This window comes from Vicia villosa, linkage group LG7 (genome assembly GCF_029867415.1).
Source record: "Vicia villosa cultivar HV-30 ecotype Madison, WI linkage group LG7, Vvil1.0, whole genome shotgun sequence".
NCBI lineage: Eukaryota > Viridiplantae > Streptophyta > Magnoliopsida > Fabales > Fabaceae > Vicia > Vicia villosa.
Genome location: NC_081186.1, coordinates 114,809,957 through 114,823,883, shown reverse-complemented (window position 1 = coordinate 114,823,883; position 13,927 = coordinate 114,809,957).

Genomic DNA, 13,927 nt, shown 5'->3' with positions numbered 1-13,927 from the left:
AGAAGCTTGTGAACATTCTTCCAACACTTAAAAAAAAATTCTAAGTACTTTTTATCAACTTTTTCACCAACTTCCAAGCCATTTTTCACAAAGATCCAAGATGATATCTTTCAAGCCATCAACAAGAGAATTGAAGTACATCACCTAAGCTTCAAAAAAATCCTAAAACATCATTTGATTTTACTTGAGCAAGAAGTTGTGGATTTTCAAAGAAGGCTTCATAAAACTAATTTCAAACTTAACTAGTCTTGCTCTTCACCAATTTTCCATAAGTTCTACATCCAATTAGCGCATGTTTATGCATTATCATCAACCAAGAACAAGTGGATCATTTTGAATCATTTCACGAGAATATCAAAGTACCATTTTTTTCACTTATCATGTGAAAAAGTAATCATTACAAATTTGAAATCATTGCAAAATTGGTGATACACCAAGATTATCTCCAAATGCCAAGTTGATCACTGACAAAATCAAATTTGAACTTGTAATTAAAGGGATGAGAAGTTAGAAGATTTAATCCTAACTAGGCAAGGAAAACTCATCATTACAAAATGGAATATTCTTCATAACTTACACACTAAGTTATTCAACTCCAAGCTCATTTGCTCTCAAGACTACCTCACTTCATTTGCATATAAATAGAGAACTCCTCTTCACTCAAAATCACATCAAAGCAAGCAATTCATAAGGTTCCAGGTCAATGTGAGCATCAAAACACCTTCCATAATCATCATAGAAGCTTCTCATATCATAATTTTGCAACTGGAACATCCATTTCAAGATTTCAAATTTTCACTTTGAAGGTTAGTAGCTCAACTTTGAACTCTATAATCCATGCATCATAAATGTTAAAACAAGTTTCCATCATCTTTGTACATGCATATAGATTAATAACCCTCATATTAAAAATTCAGTTTTAGGGTTCTTCATGTTCATGCGCGTAATTTTAAAATACACTTAAAATAAATGAAATTACAGATCACCATCATGTTCCTTGTAAAAAAACGAGTGAAATTCATGTTTGAATCATCTCATTTGATTGAGAAATGAGGAAGTTCAGAAATTCAAAAATCATGGAAGCTTAAGGTTGAAGATGAATATGGTGGCGCCATTTTTTGAACTTGGAACGTGTTTTAATATATATTGAATGGTGTGTGTATTACAAACTGAATACATCGTCTTCCTTAGTGGACAAAGCCCGTGTCCAAAGTCTCTCTTGCCCAAGGTCTGGGGTTCGATCCCCCTTCAGACATTTTTCTCATTTTATTTTTCAAACTATTTTAAAACATTTGTTTTCAAATATTATCATTTGGTATTCATTCACTATCACCCCCAGTGCGTGGCTCACTTAGTTAAGTTTTATGTGGTAAACCTAAGGGCGTGGGTTCAACCCTTTGGAGGACCAAAACTTTTTTTATCACTATTTTTCTTCAATTTCTTCACAAACTTCACTCAATTAATTAACCAATCAAAATTATTTATTTTCAAATGATTTTTTGCACACTACTCATTTATCATATATATTTCATGATTGCATCAAAAAATCACAAAAAAATATTATTTATTCAATATATTTTTATTAGCTTTAAAATTAATCCTTTTTAGTATGTTTTAAATACTTTAAAAATTGATTTTTCAAAACCTAATTAATTTCAAATAACCATGTGAATAAAACATAAGTTCCTAAGTCTTAATTAAGTGTGGATACCATTTTCATCTTAACTTAGTATGTCTTTGTTATTTAAAACTGTTTTACAAAACTCTCGATTAAACGAATGACTAGGGTTTTCGTTCAACAAAACCCTCCAAGACTTTCAAATCAAAATTCTTTGGGCATCTCCCTGAGCTGTAAGCCCCATCTGTTTTCAAAAACATTTCAATTTTCTTGGGCCTCTCCTTGAGTTATAAGTCTCAACCCCTTTTGTTTTTATAAATAAACAGCTTTCATTTGTTTCTCATAAACAATAATCTTTGGGATTTTCTTTAAGTTGTAAGTCCCAAACCTTTTTCTGTAATTAATCTTTTTGGGCTTCTCCTTAAGTATAAGTCCCATCCCTTTTTCTTTCATTCATCTATTTTCAAAACATTCAACTGTTTTCAACAAAATCTTCAACTATTTTAAAAAAACTCTAAAAAAAAAAAAATTTCATCTGTTTTCATTTCAATCTCTGGGCCTCTCTTTGAGTTGTAAGTCCCAAATCTTTTTACTGTAAATATCTTTTCGGGCTTCTCCTTGAGTATAAGTCTCATCCCTTTTCTTTTTTAATAAAACATTTTCATCTGTCTTCATCAAACATCTGTCATCTATTTTTTATAAACACTTATTCCTGGGCCTCGATCAGATTGTAAGACCCAACGCCTTTTCAATTTCAGTTATTCCTAGGTCTCGATCAAAGTGTAAGACCTGACACCTTTTCAATTTCAATTTTCTTAGGCTTCGATCAGAGTGTAAGACCCAACACCTTTCTTTTCATTTCATAATTCATAATCCTTAATAAACAACTAAAGAACATCAAAAACATTTTCCTGCATTCATTCATAATAACTGTTCATTATTCATTCACTATATACTTGCTATAACTGTCATATTTCATCATATATGTTATACCTATTACATCTATCATATCTTGTCATTATACTTGTTATAACTGTCATATTTCATCATATTTGTTATACCTATTATTCATGTCACATATATATATATATATATATATATATCTGTCAAATATAAACTGTATATATACCCTACTTAGATCTCCGTCAGAGAAAACCCTAAGAAAATCACCTATATATATTATAGGACTATGACCAGGATTGAGGATTACTTCCCGATGAAGCCTCTTCTAATTAAACAACATAGTTTTTCATCCCCAAATAGGAATTATTCTCGATGAAACCTCTCAAAACCCTTAGATCAGACAATAGGGCACATCCACCTGAAGAGGATTATTTCCTGGTGAAACCTCTTACCCTCTTGCTTAGAGCTAAATCAGGAAAACCAACATAACTTTCTCTTGTGCTATAACAAGGATCCTCGATGACCCTCTAGTAGCCTCCTCTTGGGCTTAAAATACAAGGGCCCACAGGCTTCTTAGAAGTTTTCCCTTAGCTTTCTTTTGAGCTTTTATACAAGGACTGTCAGGCTTCCTAAAAGCATAGGACAGGACATAGTTACCTTTAGCTAACACCTGTGAGAATTCAATTCTTAGAACACCCAATCAAAATCATTCAAGTGTTCACTCAATCCCTGTATTGAGTCTTTCCCCTTCAGAGAAAGAGATATGGAAAGTCTCAGCTCTCAATATCCCAGTCATCCCTAGTGGAGTCAGCCTCAATCTCGGGCTTTGTGCGAGACAAAAATATAGTCATTCACAGTCTCAAAACTCCAAAAGTTCACCTTTCAGAACTTTTTCCTCAGTGAGTCAGCCTCAATCTTGGGCTTTGTACAAGGCAGAAATAATTCAAACTCGGTAGAGTGTTTCCTCTCAAAGTTAGCCTCAATCTTGGGCTTTATACAAGACATAAATAAATCATTTCCAAAGTTGTGTCCCAGATGTATCATCCTCAATCTTGGGCTTTATACAAGACAAAAACAAATCATCACTCAGAAGTTTCATTCCCCTCTGAGTCAGCCTTAATTATGGGCTTAGTACATAACAGATAAAAATCTCCAGTCAAATAAACTCAGCAGAGTAATCACCAATAGAGTCAGTTTCAACTTCTCTTTTAAAGCCTCAATCTTGGGCCTTGTACAAGACATTCAAAAATTCAAATTTTCTCTCCAAAGGTGAGACATGATTCATCTCTATGGAAGAAACATTTCTTCTATTACATCACATTCAAAAATACAAAACATTATCAAATTATTTTCCCATTTAGGTAATGTAAGAGGCACGCTCTGTTGATTTCTATCTAGGATGTTGTCCCTCCCAAATGATTGAAGAATAGTTCTTTCATTTAAGAGATTGTAATTGGCATACTTGCGTCATTCAAGTAAGGTCCATCTCTTATTATGAAAAGAAAATTTTCAGCTACATTTCAAATGTTTGTGGTGGAATAGGTGAAATATCTCTCTGTTAAAATAACAACCTGTCTCTTTCTCTAACTAGAGATCAACCTTTTAGCTTCAATCTTGGGCTTTGAACAAGACACAAATTCAATCATCTTTGTCTACTAGTTCCCCGAACTACAGTTGCTCTAACTTCCTCTAGGGATATGTAGGCATGAGGTTCGCAAGAATCTTTGCGAACAAACAAAACCAAAAACCTATTTAGGTTCCCCGTCTTTTCAATCAATTCTATATCCCTCTCCTTTCACAAAGGAAAAACTTTCCCAGTAAACAGTAAACACAAACCAACCACAAATAAAAATACATAAGGGCTCCCGTAGAGTACTACAGATATTTAGGGTGATAATATCTTCCCTCTGTATAACCAACCTCCTGATCCTTCAATCTCTCTCAGGTGCTCCCAACACCTACCAACCTGGGGTTTATTAAGATCTTTTCCCGCTTCCTCATCATAGGATAGATTAAAAGTTCGTGTTACGCGTCTTCTATAACCAAAAGAAACACCCAGGAAACCCCTTCGCACCCCTTCTGTCAGGTGGTGTCATTTCCGCGCGCGACAGCAACATATTTATGTGATCAAATTTGTACAAGAAGACCTTGAAACTCATCATATTTAATGGAAGACAATGAAATTTTTATGAACATTCACCATTAACTAAATTAGGTTCCCTGTAAGGACAAGAAGCATTGAACCAAGATAAATTTGGTGTATCGTTACTCTCTCTCTCTCTCTCTCTCTCTCTCTCTTATTTTTTTCTCTATATTTAGAATTTTAATTTAATTTATTAATTTAAAAATTATGAATTAATTTTTTTCTAAATTATTCTATTTTTGATCAAGATATGTATAATATTAAAATTTTGTGTTATTACTAAATACTCGTTCGACCAATTTTTCTAAAAAATTATATAGAATTACCCATCAGGAAAATTTTAATTATTATTATAATAATACTAATAATCAATTATTAAAATAGAATATATTAAAATTTAATTCAAATTTAAATGAAACATTTAAAGAATAGGATCAAAGTATTATAATATTTTTGTAAATATATTTATACCATTTGTTATATAATTATACAATTCTAGAAAACAACTTTTTAAGTAAAAGTTGTTAAGTTGTTTGTAGAGAAAACTTTAACAGCTAATATTTTTAAAAGCTATTAATTTATTTTATAAATTTATAATTAAAATTAAAATGAAAAAAATTATATTGTGAAAATTTGTATATGATGTTTATTAATATATTTATGTTACGTCTAAATAAGTAAATTATTGAATATTATTTTTTATTCAATCCAAAATAATATAAAATAAGATAATATTTTATTATTATCATTGTTATCATTTCTATTTATATTAATATAATTGTTATTGTTATTATTATTATTATTATTATTATTATTATAGTCAATTGTTCATGAATTTTTTTTGGAAATTTAGAAAGAGAGTGGTAGGATAATATTATTTAATTAAAAAGTAATATTTTAATATTATTAAACAAGCCATGATTTTGTAGAAAGAATATCTCTTCATAATTATAATTACAATAATTTTTGTTTTAAAACATATTCCTATAAGTATAAAATTATTAAAATTATAAATAAAGAGAGAATGAGAGGTAGAGAGATAGAGTGAAATTTTAATATTAATAAGAGAGGTAGAGAGATTATAATATAAATTTATTTTTTTCATAATATATATTAGAATAATTTTAAAAACATTAAATTTTAATTTTAAAATTAATGATTTACAATTTTAAAATGCACATTAAAAGGATAAAAAAGTAATCAATTAAGGATTTTTCTAACCTATGCAAAATTGAGGATAAGGGCAATTAATACATTATTTCTTTCCATATAAATTATCATATTAATACATTGCATTGAAAATTAATCTTTTATATTTTCTCTCTCCTATCCAATTAATGGATCAACCTAAATAATAATATATATGGTAATTTATATTTAAAAAAGGGGTATATTAATTGTCTCTTATCCTATGCAAGGTTGCATAGGTTAGAAAAACTCATCAATTAAACATGAATTTAAATCTACGTGGCTTATCATTTGCATTACCAAGATGCAAAAAAAATTAATTTCAAACACTCGCTACAAAAGAATAACTCATTTACCTTATTAAGCATCAGTTAATTATGAATAATTTTTTTAATTTGATGAATATTTTAAAAAAATTTATTTGTTTTCTATAATGAAGTTTTAGTATATTTGACCAGGGAAGATGTATATTTTAGCTAAATATGACACTGGGTTTTAAAAAAAATATAATTATATGATATAATATTATGTACTGTTTTTAGTATATATTATAATATATATTATAATATATACTCTATTTTCATTGATAGTATAATATAAATAAAAATATATTCGTAATTTTAATAAATAAATAATATATTGTTTTTAATTAATATACAATATACTATTTTTTATATCAAACAATATGCTGTTTTTAATAAATATATAATATACTATTTTTTATAATTGTTTTGAATTAGAAATATATACTATCTTGAATAAAAATATATATTGTTTTTAATAAAAATTATATTATATTGTGTTTTTTTTTTTTGGAATAAAATTGAATTATATTAAACCAAAAAGTATTAGGCTTAATTGCAATTTTGGTCCTCCTATTATCTATTTTTTTGTGTTTTGGTCCCTCTATTTTAAAATCTGGAATTTTAGTACCTATATTTTAGTTTTTTGAGGATTTTGGTCCCCTGCAAATTCGAAGGCAAATTTAAATGAAATGACGCTCATATTGATGATGTGTCAGTGTCAGTTCAACAATGAACTGTTCAAAAAAACTAATTTTATTTAAGATTTATGTTGAATATGTCATCAATTTGAGTTTCATTTTATTAAAAATTGCCTTCAGATTTGCATGAGGACCAAAATCCCAAAAAACTAAAATAAAGGGACTAAAATTCCAGATTTTAAAATAGGGGGACCAAAACTAAAAAAAAGGACAATAGGGGGACCAAAATTGCAATTAAGCCAAAACATTATATTCAGACAATCATCGATCCAACCACCAACTCAACAAGGAATTACGAAAAATCTCCTAAGGCATCATGAGCCTACTAACATGGTGTTCACGGTGGAAATTCGTAAACAAGTGTTAGTTCTCCGAAATAACGAATATCTTGGTTGCTCGCAGGATCAACTAGATTGATCCTAGGGCATAGTCTAAGTTTTGAGATTTTGATGATTGAATTGTGTTCATTCGTGGTTTGGTTTTGTGTTTAGTTTGTAAATAAAAGGAAAGTGCATGAATGAATAAATAAAAGTAAAGTGCATGTATTTGAAAGGTAAAAGTAAAGTGCATGAATGAATAAAGGCTTTTGACTCGAAAGCAATAAAGAAAAGTAAAAGACTTTGCTGAATGAAAATAAGAATTGATAAAATGTAATGAAATTCAAATAACATAAATTGGTAATTCATACGTACATTCTTAGCACTCATTTTTCGATACACTTGATACTTTGAGTATAATCGAGTTTTGTACAGTTTGAACACACTAAAATCTAATGCTCAGACCTTAATTTATACTAATTCGACCCTAACGGTCTTTTCCTAATAGAATGTCACGTTTTCGCTTGCATGCTCCTCGATCTTCTAAGACTTCCACGTGTCCTTTTCAATAAGACAGATCTTTTGAATCTAAATCTTCTTCCATTCGAGGCGCCAAAATTCAATCAACGTGGCTGTCGAAGCCTTCTTTCCAAATGCTTCGAAAATATTCTAAGTCATTCATCCTTGCCTTCGAAGACTTTTGACCCAAACTTCGTTCGATAAGGTAAAGCCCATTTTACACAAAAAAGGGTATTTCGAATGGCTTTCGAAAGTCATGTTTTCTGCCTCTCCTCGAGGTATATCCTTTACAGCCATAATCTTCCTTTACTTGTCAAAATATTTAGCTAACATATGGGCTCTAAACTTGGCCTTCATCCAGGTTCTATATACAATAATATCCACAATGTTAGAGTCAATATTGTTTTTGTTCCTCTTGTTTCCAAAACAGTGATCATTTTGATAACGCCACACTTCGTAAACAATTTCGGCCACCGCACACTTGAGCAACTCGGCAGTTAGACTCTTCCCTTTGCTGCTCTCAATAATCCACTTTAATTCCTCATCCCGATTGTGTGGATTATGTTGAGTCTGTAACCGATTGAGAACTTGTATCCATATATGTTTCAGCTCTTCACACTCAAAGAGGATGTGTAATATGGTCTCTTTTTCCCTGCAAAACAACATTCCTCTTGATCAATAATACCAAATTTGTATAGACTATCCTCTGCCGGGAGGCGATTTCGACACGCTAACTACAGGGTACTTAAGGCCCTAGGTCTTTCCATATTCCCATTGACATCCCTATGCTTTAAAATCGCCTTCAATATCCAGGAGCAAGAATTTAGAATTGGTACCTGCATAAGTCAGTCTGTTTAGTGTAATAGCAGTGGGTCCATTTGATCCACAAACTATCAGCTTCCCCATTGAGGTTCTATAATAGCTTTATAAGAGTAACTTTGTTCCAATCTTTCAGGTGCAGACTTTTTGGTAATTTTTTCACTTCCTGACAATACGAAAGAACGGCATATTTCATTGACATGTGTGGTGACCTCCAATCATATGACCAAAAATGTAGGTACGCTTACAAACGTTACAAGATATTTTGGTGATCTTCAAATTCACACGGCTAATGGGAATAATCTACCTATCACTGAAATTGGTGATATTTCCTCCTATTTAACCAATGTTTATGTTTCCCATAGTCTCACTAGCAATCTTATTTATGTCGGACAATTAGTTGATAATAATTGCCGAGTTGAATTCTTAAAATCTGATTGTCTTATGCAGGATCCACACTCAGGGAAACTGATCGCGAATGGGGCCTAAAGTTGGACGTCTTTTTCCTCTTTATTTATCTTTGTTTCCATGCTCTTTATTACATTTTGTTTCTTGCGATTCTACTACTGTTGATTTTCAAATATGGCATAAGCGTCCTGGTCTCCCAAATTCATATGTACTTCATGACTTAGTGAAATCCGGTGTTCTTGGTAATGAAAATTCTCCTTCTTTTAGTGTTGTTCAACTTGATTACAATTCTTGTAAACTTGGTAAAATTAAAATTCTACCATTTCTGATCCATCAATCAAATATAAATAAACCTTTTGATATGATTCATAGTGATTTATGGGGGATATCACATGTTATATCTCATGCGAATTACAAATATTTTATCACTTTTATTGACGATTATACTCGTTTCACATGGGTCTATTTTTTGCGCTCTAAAAATGAAGCATTTTCTGCTTTCAAAAAATTTATAGCTTATGTTTAAACCCATTTTTCTTCCAAAATCAAAATTCTATGCTATGACAATAAGGGGGAATACACATCTCATTTATTCCAAGACTTCTTGCAGGTCAATGGTATTTTATCTCAAAGGTCATGTCCTTCGACACCTTAACAAAATAGGGTGGCTGAAAGAAAAAATCGACATCTTCTTGATGTCGTTCGTACTCTCATGTTGGAATCCTTTGCGCCACCACAATTTGGGTGTGAAGCTCTCTCAACTGCTGCCAACCTTATTAATTGGTTACCGTCTCAATCTTTAAATAATGATTCTCTTTTCTCACGATTTTTTGGTCATACACCCATTTATTCCAATATACGCACTTTTGGTTGTGTGTGCTATGCTCATCTCCTCCCACAATAACGCACTAAGCTCACAACTCAATCTGTTAAATGTGCTTTTCTTGGTTACTCAACCAACCACAAAGGTTTTCTATGATATGATCCTAATCTACGTAGGATTCGAGTTTCTAGAAATGTCATATTTCAAGAAAATACATATATTTTTTTTGCAACTAATCAAGATATTCTCCCTTCTACATGCATGTCTATTTTGCCATTGTTTTCTAATGTTCCCGTAGGAGAATCAACGCCTAAACCTCTATTGGTTTACAAAAGACGTTTGACTATTCTACCCAATACTAGGCCCCTCTTGATCAATCTCTGACTACTGGTCCAATACTTAATCCAGAACCAGCCCCCTACGTTGCAGTACTCGCGTTGGTAAACCTCCGGAAAAATATGATTTTTCTTCCCATTTGTCTTTAACAGCTACTTTAGCATCTGTTCCTATTCCTTCTTCATATAAGCCGGCCATGGAGCACAACTCATGGCGAGAAGCTATTGAAGCAGAACTTCAAGTACTATAAGAAAATCATACATGGGATGTTGTTTCTTGTCCTCCACCTATTAAACCTCTTGGCAGTAAATTTGTGTTCACTATAAAGCTTTGCTCAGATGGATCAAAAGATCGTTACAAGGCTAAGCTGGTTGTTCTTGGAAATAAGCAAGAATTTGGTCTTGACTATGAGGAGACTTTTGCACCTGTGGCCAAGATGACTACCGTGCGCATTATTCTTGCCATTGCAACATCTAAATCTTGGCATCTAAACCAGATGGATGTAAAGAATGTGTTTCTACACGGTGACCTCAAGGAAGAAGTTTACATCAAACTGTATGCCTTATCCATCGCCTAATGTTGTTTGCAAACTAAAGTGTTCTTCGTGTGGATTGAAACAGGCGTCGAGAGTATGGTTTGAAAAATTAATAACAATACTCCTTGGCTTTTCATTCACATAAATTCGGTATGATCCCTCCCTTTTTATACAAAACACCTCCAAGGGAATTGTGAAATATCAACAATCAAGAAATTGTTGTAGTCCACTTTTCACATGAAAGATCTCGGCCAATTAACTTACTTCTTGGGATTAGAAGTGCAATATCAATAAGAAGACATTTTTGTTACCCAACACAAATATGTTCATGATCTGATTAAGCTCACTGGTCTTGCCAATGCAACTATGGTTGACAACCCCATGGAAGTAAATGTGAAATATCAACGGGATAAAGGTAAACTTTTATAAGACCGACTGTTTATAGAAAACTTCTGGGAAGTCTTATCTATCTAACCATTACACGAACAGACATCTTGTTTGTTGTCCACACAGTAAGCAAATTCATGCAATCTCCTCGACACTTGCATCTTTCAGCAGTCTACCGTCTTATAAGATACCTCGTTGGCACCTCCAATTGTGGTATATTCTTCCCTGTTGGTGCATCTCCATAACTCCAAGCCTACGACGATGCTGATTGGGCCGAATGTCCAGACACTAGGAAATATACTATTGGCTGGTGTATGTGTTATGACAATGCACCAATTTCATGGAAATGTAAGAAACAAGATTCAGTCTCTAAGTCATCCACTGAATCAGAATATCGCACCATGTCTGCAACATGCTCTGAGATTATTTGGTTGCATGGTCTTCTGTTAGATATTGGTATTTCACAAACACAACCAACACCGTTGCATGCTGAATATACAAGTGCCATACAAATTGCAGCAAATCATGTTTACCATGAACGAAAAAACACATAGAAGTTGATTTACACTCCATTCAGGTAGCTTACGATCGTATAGTTATCATTCTACTTCATGTCTCCACTTCTGTTCAAATCTATCAACATCAAATTGTAGACATATTCACCAAACTCTAATGTGTGATTCTAGCCACTATCTTTTCCACCAGAATTTAACATTGGGTTGTGGACAGTCTTTTACTAGAAAGTGGTATGCCTAAATACTTGAAGGGAAGAGTACCTTCATTGAATCTAGTTATTTCTAGTATCATCTGCTTGTCACCACCATCCACATTCCCAAAATACGTATTACACTTGCTGGGATTCACAACAAGGCTTGTAGATTTTGAGAATTTAGAGAAAGCCTCCACAATCAGCTTGACATTATATTTTGTATTTAATAATATATAAAATATACTTTTTTATTCTTTTTTAATAATAAAAAAAGTATTCTGTTTTTAAAAACATAATTTAAAATATCTCATACTTTTATAAACCTAATATATTCTATCATTAATATATATTTTCGGATTTATATCATTAATTCGTTGAATATGTTTAAATATATTATAAATATATGCTACTTGGTATAGTTGACTAAGGAAGATTACAAACTATCATATTCAAAATGGCAAACTCATTTATGTGATATTACTTTGATTTTATTGGTCATATATTCGTGGAAGATGTTCAAAATATTTTCGTTTCTAATTTTAAACACACACTACAAAAGAAAAACTCATTTATGTAGTAGTATTTTTAACGTTTTCTTTCATCCATATTAACCTATGACCAATAAATTTAATTTAAAACACACACTGCAAAAGGAAAATTATGATTATTTTTTTAAAAATAATATATAATATATCATGTTGTTAATTATATTTTTTTTGCACTGTTTTTAATATATATTATAATATAAATAAAAATACAAAATAACTTGAATAAAATAAAAAATAAAAAATAAATAATTCTACTTTTCATAAACATGTTACACTATTTTTAATAAAAATATAATATTTTTATTAAATATATAATATGATATTTTTATTAAATATATAATATATATTGTTGTTTAATAAATATATAATATATTTCCGTCAAAAAAATAAATATATAATATATTGCTTTTAATAAATATATAATATACTATTTTTAATATATATTATGATATATATATATATATATATATATATATATATATATATATTCTATTTTTATTAATAATATAATATAAATAAAATTATATTATGATTTTTAATAAACAAATAATATACTGTTGTTAATAAATATATAATATACTATTTTTCATAACAAATAATAATATATATTCTATTTTTATTAATTATATAATATAAATGAAATTATATTATGATTTTTAATAAACAAATAATATACTGTTGTTAATAAATATATAATATACTATTTTTCATAACAAATAATATACTATTTTTAATAAACATATTAGATATGATATTTTTTATAATATTCTGTTTTGAATTAAAAATATATACTATTTTGAATAATATATATATATATATATATATATATATATATATATATATATATATATATATATATATATATATATATATATATATATATATATATATATATATATATATATATATATATATATATATATATATATATATATATATATATATATATATATTGTTTTTAATGAAAATTATATTATACTCCGTTTTTCATAACATATAAATTATATTCTATTTTTAATATAATAAAAAATATATTCTCTTTTTGAAAGTAAAAATAAAATATATCCTATTTTTATAAACCTAATATATTATATCATTAATATATATTTTTCAAATTTATATCATTAATTCGTTGAAGATGTTTAAATATATTATAAATATATGTTATTTGGTATATTTGACTAAGGAAGATGATATAATATCATATTCAAAATGACACTCATTTATGTGGCATTGTTTTAATTTTATTGGTCATATATTCGTGGAAGATGTTCAAAATATTTCCATTTCTAATTTTAAACACATACTATAAAAGAAAAACTCATTTATGTGACAATATTTTGAACGTTTCCTTTCATCTGCATTAACCTATGACCAATAAATTTAATTTAAAACACACACTTCAAAAGTAAAATTATTATTATGTTTTTTTAAAACATGTTAATAATTATATTTTGTTTACGTTGTTTTTAATATATTATAATAAAAATATAAATATAAAATGTCTTGAATAAAAATAAAACATAAAAAATATAAGTCTACTTTTAATAAACATGTTAAACTATTTTTAATAAAAATACAATATAATATTTTAAGTAAACATATAATATAATTTGTTTTTAGCATTATATTTTTTTTTAATAAGCATATAATATATTATTTTTAATAAAT